Source organism: Sminthopsis crassicaudata, chromosome 5, assembly GCF_048593235.1.
Source record: "Sminthopsis crassicaudata isolate SCR6 chromosome 5, ASM4859323v1, whole genome shotgun sequence".
Lineage (NCBI taxonomy): Eukaryota > Metazoa > Chordata > Mammalia > Dasyuromorphia > Dasyuridae > Sminthopsis > Sminthopsis crassicaudata.
The window spans coordinates 251,674,580-251,684,635 of NC_133621.1; positions in this window are offsets into that span (position 1 = coordinate 251,674,580).

The window sequence follows — 10,056 nt, forward strand, 5'->3', positions numbered from 1 at the left end:
CAGAGAATCCAATGATTCCTGAGGGCTTTCAAGTCCTACAATAGTCTCATCATGTCTCAGAGAATACAGTGATTTCTGAGGGTTTTGAAGTCCTACAATAGTCTGATGTCTCAGAGAATCCAATGATTCCTTCAAATATCCTTCTCAAAGGGCTAGCACTAATTTCAGCTGTTATTGCTCCTCCTACCCAGACATGTAGGTGTCTGTCTTAATCTTTGGCCAGTGACTGGGCCAGTTGGCACCTCTAATGACTGTGCAATCTACACCTGTGTCCACAAGTCCTTCTAATGGTATGCCATTCACATAGATGGTAAGCATAGGTTTGTCAGTCAGCTGAGACAGCTGCTGTCCAGTATGTTCCTGGGTTTTGCTGCTTGGAGTCAGAATGTGGGTGACGATCACCAGGTTGCTTATTAGGAGTCTGTATCAATAAACTTGATGCCACTATTTCCACTGGTTGATAAGTCACACATTGTCTACCTGTATTAGTGACTGGGATATTATCTACACATTCCCCAGTTTCCCACATCAGTGTATGGATGGACACTGTTTTGTAAGTACCCTCAGGAGGTGAAATGGTCAAGCCTACTGTTCCTGGAGGCAAGGGATCTATAGGCTGGAGAGGAACAGATTTCACCTCTCCAGGGGATATCTCAGTTGTCCCAGCTACATACAACTCTATCCTCCCCAATTGTAATCCCTTTCTCCCATCAAGTTGCTTTCTGGCTGATTGGTCATGTTTGGGTATTGGACTTCTAAGCATTCTCTGGGTGTGGCATCGGCTGCCATCATGCCCCAAGTGTTTTTTGCCTGGGGCCCTGGAGCTGGGCCCCTCATCCTGTTTCCCTGAATCAGTCTACACTTTGATACCCAATGGAAGCCTGTTTCATTTTGGACATGGGGTATTGGGTCTTGTTCTCCCATCCTGTTTTCGCACTCTGTCTCTATGTCAACATTGAGCTTTCAGATGCCCTACTTTACCACATTGAAAGCATTGACGAATCTCTCTGGAAGTCCCTTGCCAAAAGGGACCCTGTCTTCCCATGTTGGGATCTTAGGAAGTCTATGTCATAGCCTGGCTATAAAAGGTATTTGGGCCCACTGTGGCACAGCATCTTATGATCTCCTCTAAAGGAGCATCCTTGTGTAGTCCTAGTACAATCCTTCTACAAACCTCATTGGGATTTTCTTTAGCAAATTGCCTTACCAAAGTGTCTGTTAGTGTATTTTCACCATTAGTCCATACAACAGCTATCTGCAATCGTCCCACAAAATCAGCAAAGGTTTTATTTGATCCTTGTACAATTTTTGTGAAGGTCTTGCCCTTTTCGTTTTTATTGAGGAGAGAAGCCCATGCTTTGATAGCAGCAGCAGCAATTTGCTCATATGCTGCTATGGAGTAATTAATCTGTACTGAAACTTCTGCATAAGAACCTACACCTGTTAGTTGGTCACAGGTGATTGAAGTATTAACTCCACTTTGACTATTTTGTTGGGCTTGAATCCTACAGAGTTCACTATATTCAGAAAGCCACAAGTTTTGTCCAGGTTCTAAGCATACCCTTGCTATAGTTTTCCAGTCCCTAGGGGTTAACACTTCATAAGCCAAATTCTGTAATAACATCTTTACATAAGCTCTTGTAGCCCCATAAAGAGTGCAAGCCTTTTTCAGGTCTTTGAGGATGTTACTTCAAAGGGAATGCATCTTCTACTTTCTTGACCTGAAGAGTTAAACTGTTGAATCTCGGGAAAAATTCGAACTCTCAGATCTCCTATTTCTTCACCTTCTTCTGTGGCTTTTAGTAGTCTTTTGCAATCTAGTCATCGGAGGGGGTGATTGCTGGGAGGGAGGTGCTGGTGATATCACTGCCCCTCCCACTACTCCTCCTCCCTCCATCTCAGAAGGTGGAGTTGATGGAGGCCTGCCAATAATCTGCTCCCTAGGAGGGGTTGAAGCTGCCTCAAGAGAGCCAGAATCACCACACCCTGAATCCTCATTTAAGTCCTGTTGCCCTCAGGCAAAGTCTTGAGACTGTTTATTGTCTTTCTTTTTTCCTTATGTTCCTTATCTTGCCATATGTAAAACTTTTCCTTTTTCTACAACTTGCAAGATTGTTTAAGGCCAATTGAATTATGTTGTATATATAAAATACCTCTGTGGAAATTGAATGAGGACCTGTATTATTGTAGAATTCTCTAAGCTGTTCTCCAAGTTTCCAATTATCTACACTTTTCTTTTTCCTCTAAGAACCAAGGGGGCGTGCATTTTAATGTGCCCAAGAGTCTAGAAATCTGTTCCCAGGTTATAAATAAACTTTGCTCCTCAATTAACTTAATTAACTTCTATTGTGCCACTTTGGGGTGAGGGCGGGGGTGGAGCTAGGGCTGGGGCTGGGAACAGAGGAGAATCTTTTCCTACCATTTGCCCCATTTCAGCTATAAAAGGTTACTAGTTTAGCCCTTAACAAAGTAAGTTCCTTGTTTGTCTATTAAAATACTCCTCTAATTTCCTGGTCACTGGAGGACTTCAGCAGAAGTAGGGTGCTTGGCCCACATGTTGGAAGCCAAATGTTGTGACCCTGGATATCTTAGAATCAGCAGGAGTCAGGATAAGCAAAAGTCTTTATTCTTGGTCTTTTGGGGTCGCTGTCAGGGGATTAGATCTAGCAATGTCCATACCTCCTTCCTCTCTCTCCACTGATGATGATCCTGCCTGTCCTACTCCACCTTCTCATCTCTCTCTTTTCCTTCTTTGTCCACACCCATGGATCCAGCACAGAATAGTTGGGGAGGGTCATTCTCCAAGCATATGTTAATAGAGAATTGTCCACCTGGTAATTAGCTGTACTGCTAGGTTATCTTGTATCTGCTCAGTTCTAACCCTTTACAAGTTACATAGCAATTTAGGGACAAAGTAGGGTCTTGAACCCTGTTCTCCTGAATCCTAGTCCTGTTCTTGTTTCCATATTGCTTCTTATTGAGATTATTCCTCAAAAATCTTATAAATTACTTTCATTCAATTCAATAAGCATTTATTAAGTACATAATATATACAGCGACAAAGACAAATAGGGAAATAATGCATGAGTAAATGCAAAATATAAAAATAATTATTTGGGAGAGTTGTTGAGTTGTTTTAAGTTATTTCTGATTCTTCATAACTCCATTTGGGTCTTCTTGGCAAAGATACTGGAGTCATTTGGCATTTTCTTCTCTAGCTCATTTTCCAAATGAGGAAAGAAAGGCAGACATGGTTAAATGACTTTCCCAGGGTTACATAGCTGGTAAGTTTCTGAGGCTAGATTTGAACTCAAGGAGATGAGTCTTTCTGCTTCTGAGTTTAGTGCACCACCGAGCTGCCCACTTTGGGGAGGGCAAAGGTCAAGTATGAAGAAGAGTTTGTTAACAAAAGAACAGGGTTTCCATAGAGCACAATGCATATCATGGAGCAGGGAGAGAATAGGAGTGTCATGTCAGGACAGTCTTCTACTCAAAATAAAAAAGATTCTAAGTAGAGCCATAAGGAAATATTGTCATAGTCTAGGTACCTAGATAGCATAATGGATAGAGTCTTGGGGGGTCAGGAAGACCAAAGTTAAAAAATTACATCAGCCCCTCACTAGCTATGTGACCTGGTCAAAATCAGTATTGGTATTACTTTTGTGAAAGGAATCACAATAGCAATAATAACAATTAACATTTATATAACACTTATAATGCAGCCGACACTGTCTTAAACAGGAAGTTTAGAAATGTTATATCATTGAGCCTCCCAATGAATGAGATGAGGTGAGATCTTTCAAGACAGTTGAGAAAATCGAGTAAGGCTTCATCTACTTCAGAGTTCGAGTAGGCCTGAAGGACTCTGAAGTTCAAGTCAAGGGCATAATTGCATTCCCCTCCCCTGATATCATTTCTTCCCTATTTCAGCCAAATATGGGCAACTGTACTTACTGGTCAAATTCAATTTCATGGTAGATCTCAAGTTTAGAATGTGAGACTCTCAGCCAATGAGGATGAGAGTCAGTGGTGGGAGGAGGTGTTTTGCATTAGGGATTAAAGGTGCTGTCCTGCCCACAGGAGGCTCTTCCTCTCTTCTATTGTCTGCTCCTAAGGGTGGGACACCCTTCTCCAGAGAATATAAAATAAACTTTGATTTTTTTCTAGAGCTCTCTCCAGCCTTTTTTTTAATTAAATGGTGACCCCTCACCATTTACGTACCACACACCACCAACCACGAGAGGTATTAACCCCATTTTACAGAGGAGTAAACTGAGGCAAATAGAAGGTAAATGACCTTGATTCCAAGAAAAAAAAATTCTCGTAGATTCAAAAATAGTTCTTTGTTGTGTTTTAAAAATCACTTGATTATCACATAGAACATTGGACTTAATGTCATGAAAACCTGTTTAAATACTGTCTTAGACATTTACAGCTACGTAGCCCTAGACAAATTATTTAACTTCTCTTAACCTCAGTTTCTTTATCTCTAAAATGGGGACAATACTTGCGCCTACATCACAGGGTGATTGTTGTAGAACAGTGTTCTCAAAAAATCTGGGGAGTTCTGGCACCCTTCTAGAGGGTCTACAAATCCAAAATTAGTTTTTATTTCTTATATGTTAGATATTTACATAAACAAAAACTCTCTGGACAGATCCTCAATAATTTTAGTGGCATAAAGATACTGAGAATAAGAGTTTGAGAATCACTGGTGTAGAACAAATAGGATAACATGTAAAATGCTTTGTAAGCCTTAAAGCATTATATAAAAGCACTAAATAAATAAATAAACTATTAGCTATTATTGTTATGGGATATTTTGAGAGGTGTTTTTTTTTTTTTTTTTTAATGGAAATCAAAGTATAAATTCCTATTTATCATGAAACTTGTTTCATGTTTGTATGTGTGTTGTCTCTCCCATGAAATGGTAAGCTCTTTTAGGGCAGGGACTGATTTTACCTTTTTTTGTACCCTAGCACTTAGTGTCTGAGATATTGTTGTAGTTGTTGGATTGTTTCAGTCTTGTCTAACTCTCTGAGATCCCATTTTGGGGTTTTCTTAGCAAAGCTAATAGAGCTTTCTCTTGTCTGGAATGTAGTAAGTACTTAATTATTGTTAATTGATTGATTGATATTTGTAAGAATACGTCTGTCCAGGGCGCAGCTAGGGGGCACAGTAGATAGAGCACCAGCCTTGAACAAAAATGAGAGATGGGGGGGAAATAGTTAAACAAATTTATCCAGTATATCAACTGAAACTGAAGTAAATGCAGTGTTCCATATTCAAAGTCCCCTGAATTTGTAAAGAAGGGAGGGGGTGTTTATTTCCTCATCTTGCAGATTTATTTAAAAAAAGAATTGGTGACTAATGCCTCTATTCTTGTGTTTTTGTCATCTAAATATAGATCAGGACTTATTCTGTTGCACTAGAAAGTGTTCCTTAGCTAGATATCTTCAGTCAAGAGCAATTTAATCTCAGTCAGGTGGGATTCTTGTTTTCTATCTAGATTTCTTCAAGTCTTGGCATTATTTGTGTCTGGAGCAGTAGCAAAGTGAAAACATAATACTTTATACAGTGAGAATAGTGTTCTCAAAGAATCTGGGGAGTTCTGAAACCCTTCTAGAAGGTCTACAAATCCTTTTGTCTTGGCTTGGACAGATTCATAATAATGAAAGATAGTTATGCAAATGTTATGCTTTGTTAAAAGATATTTTTCCTATGTCTATTAATATAATCATGTGATTTGGAATGCTTTTGTTTTTCAAATGATTTATCATGTGAATTATTTTGTTTTGCATCACTGGAAGAAGTTCAAGTTGATCATGATGAATGATTTTTTGGGATAAATTGCTTCAGTCTTTTTGGCCAAGATTTTATTTTAAAAATTTGAATAGATATTCATTAATAATATTTCTTTCTAGTTTTTTTTTTTTTTTGTTTGTTTATTCTCTACTAATTTGGATATAAGTACTATATTTATTGTATAACATGAATTTTTCTTTCTGAATTTTTGAGAATAATTTGTGAGGAAGGTATTTAATTGTTCTTTAAAAGTTTGATGGAATTATTTTATAAATATATGTGGACAAATGACTCCCCCTTCCCTTTTATAGGTAATTCCTTTATAGCTTATTCGTTTTCCTTTTCTGAGATTGGATTATTGAAAATCTCTTTTGTGTTCTGATCATTTGTGAATTTTAATTTTTTGGAAGCAATCAGATTTATTTTGAATTCTTACTTTTGTTGGCACATAATTACATTTAGTAGATTATCAGAATTATTTTTGTTTAGTAGATTATGAGAATTATTTTTGTTTATTGTGATTTAATTTTGTTCAGTTTTTATTTGGTCAATTTGGTTATTTTCCCCTTTCTTTTTAATTTTATTGGCTGAATGTTAGTGAATATTGCTAGAACTTTTGAAGAACCAGCTTTTAGTTTTTTTCACTGGTAGAGTTATTTAGCTTCATTTTTTCCCATTTTTCTTTATATTTTCAACTTTTTTGTGCTTACTATGGGTTTCTTTATGTGTTGACTTTCAAAATTTTTAAAAATAGCACATTCAGTTTATTAATTCATTTTTTTTCTTATTCTGTGTGTGCCTTTCATGTTTTTTTTTTTTTTTTTTCTTTTCTTATGAAGACTTCTTTTAGATACAACAGGAATTTTTGGATGTTGTCTCATTATTATTATTTTCTTTTCTTACAAATATCAATATGTTTTGTCCTTTAATGCCATTGTTTAGGATTTCTCTATTATGTCTTCATTTATTTAGGTCTGTGTTTTTACCTCTGCTCCTTGTATTTATCCGTATTTCTGTCACATTATGATTTATAAAGATTATATTTAGAATTTCTGCCTTTTCCCATATATTTGCAGTTTCCCTATACTCTAATGCAGAGTTTCTTAAACTTTTTCCACTTGCAGCTCTTTTTTTCTTGAGGATATTTTATATGATCCTGGATATATAGATGTATAAAATAGGTATGCAAATCAAACTTTTGCTCATAGTCAATCAAATTTTGTGACCTCATTCAGTTATGAGACACCATAGGGGATCATAAGCCACAGATTAAGAAACTGGGAAGTCTAATATAGTAAATTTTTGTAAAGTATCATATGGTATAGAGTGATATGTATATTTTTAATAGTACCATTTAGAATATGTGAAAATATATTAACTAAATTCTCTATTCAGTTTTATATTTTCATTTTCCTTTAGTTTTATGTTAGATTTACTCAGTTCTCAGAGAGGAATAGTACTCTCCTACTTTTATTCTTACTATAAATGTGTTTTTACAATTTAGTTTTTCCTCTATGAATTTAGGTGCTAATGCTATTCGGTGCACATATGTTTAATATTAATATTAATAAGAGTAAATGTTACCAACCCTTCTTAATTCTAAAGTCTTCTCTCTATTAATTATTTTCTATTTATCCTGTCAATAGCTTATTTGTACATATTTGTTTCACATGTCTCCCTCATTAAATTGTAAGCTTTTTGAGTTTAGGGACTAACTTGCCTCTTTTTATATTCCAAGGGCTTAGTATAGAATCTGACACATAATAGTGTGGATGGAGTGAATAAGACTTTAGCAAAAGATTTGTTAGCAACCTAGTGTCTAGTTGGACCATAGGGAGGGGATTAACAGCATTATCTTTCTCCCCTGAGTGAACTTTCATTTCCACATCTACTCCCTGAGGTAAGCATGGAGGAGCACTGACAGGATGATGGGGCCTTTTGTTCTTGAGTAGGCCTATTATTTCTTGCTTGGGCAGAATTATCCTACAATTACTGAATCCAATCAGAAGACCAAGTTTGAGGTCATTTTTTTTTTCCTATAAAAGAACCTATCTATACCCCATTTCCTTGATAACTCCTTTTAGGGTTAGTCATTTTATTAAGTATCAAAATAGCTAGTTCATGGGGAACTTAGCCTTGCCTTATTATGACATCTTCCCCTCCCCCCCTCTCCGTTATTAGAGACTTCTGCTAGGAATTTAGCCCGAATCTTTCTCCTTCTCCTTAATGGCTTAAACTCCTTTTTTAAGAAATTAGCTCACTATTAGCAGAATAATAAAATCTTTGCCTCTTGATTTAGAGATAGTCTAAGCCTACAAATTCTTTTGAGACAACTTGCAATGCTGGCTTCAAACCCCAATATATTTTTTGGGTCCAACTCCTGCTCTTCAAAATTTGGTGGCCTGTATGGGGAGAATCCTGGAACCCCAATTTTTGGGATTCAGGGCTTCTGCATCTTCATATCCCATCAATGTGCTTAACAAATAAGTCTTTATTGATTCATATTGTTTTATTGTCTATAGTTCCTCTAAGAATACTGTAATTTCTTTTTAATCTTTGTATTATGAATTAATTTTTTTTTTTTTTGTCTAATAGTAAGACTGGAAATTTTGATTCTTTGGCTTCATCTAAAATACAGTAAATTTTGTTGTAGGTCTTTCATTTTGAATCCTTTAACACAAGGGGTCTGGAGACCTCTGGCAATCTAGAGAAGCATATGAGATAATTTTCAGAAGACAACAAGGACTTCCTGATTCCAATCACAACACTCAATCCATCATGACACACTGCATCTAACATAGCCTATTTGTTTTGTTCAATTTTTCAGTCATGTCCAATTCTTCATGACCCTCTGGACCATACTGTCCATGTTTTCTTGGCAAAGATACTGGAGTGGTTTGCTATTTCCTTCTCTGGTAGATTAAGGAAAACAGATTAAGTGATTTATTAGGGTTATATAGCAAGTAAATATCTGAAGCCATATTTGAATTCAATTCTTCCTGACTCCTGGCCCAACATTCTTTAAAACGAGCCATCTAACTGCTCAAATATCCCCTATGTTGGATTATAGTAGAGCAACGTGGGTGGTATAGTGGATAGAATGTTATACTTGGTGTTTGGAACATATCAGTTCAAATCCTGATCAGACTCTTGATTTGTGACCCTGAGCAAGTTACTTAAATAGCCTTGTTTTCTTAATCTGTAAAATGGGGATAATAAAATCTCATTCTTATATAATAATGGATTTCTTATAGGGTTATTGAGGGGAATCAAATGAGATAATTTGTGTAAAGTACTTTAAATTTAACTATTTTTTATATAAATTTGAGGATAGAGAGTTTTTCATCTTGTCTTTTTAAAAATCTATCTTTTCTTTTTCTATCAACTATACCCACTCTTATGTTTTGTACAATTAAGGTATTTAATGAATATTGGCTATCCTAACACCAGGATTATGGAAAGGTTATGATGAGATACTGAATGGTGGATGTGTTGGGCAGAGAGAAACTAAAGAATTTCTAAAATTGATTCCTGAAGTTGGCACCATCATGGTCCTATCCTCTGGGGAGGTTGTTCATCCAGAAATCCATGTTGTGTCAAACCCCTGAGGCCCAGCCTCTGCAACAATCTTGAACAACCTCACATTGTCATGTCCTGTCAGAAATCCCAGTCATGTTCCTTAAGTTATATTTTCCCTTTAAATCTACTTATGGCCCATGCCATACTCACTGCCATTTGGGTCAGTCCACTATGGCACTCTGCCTCATGGTGTCTTTTCCCTTATCCCTCCCCTGTGCCACATGGTATCTCCTTTAATTCTATTATGCTTCTCAACCCCCACTTCTCCTCCTTGTAGCTAACTAACTCTTTTTTGTTGTTGTTGTTGTTTTGTTTTTTTTTGGCTGAGGCAATTGGGTTAAATGACTTATGCAGGGTCACATAGCTAGGAAGTGTTAAGTGTCTGAGACCACATTTGAACTCAGGTCCTCCTGACTTCAGGGCTGGTGCTCTATTTACTGCACCATCTATCTGCCCTCCCAACTAACTCTTTAGGATGTTAAGTCCCTTCCTGGGTTTCTCCCTTTCTACTGAGTAATTGTAGGATCCACTGAGGAACTTGCCTTTCATATGCTCTCCCACTTTCATGTTTACCATTCGTAGTGTCTATTGTATACCATCATTTTGTTGCCAAAGAGAATAACCATTGAGAGACTGGACCTCAACATTTGATGCCTGCCATCATCTATTGTC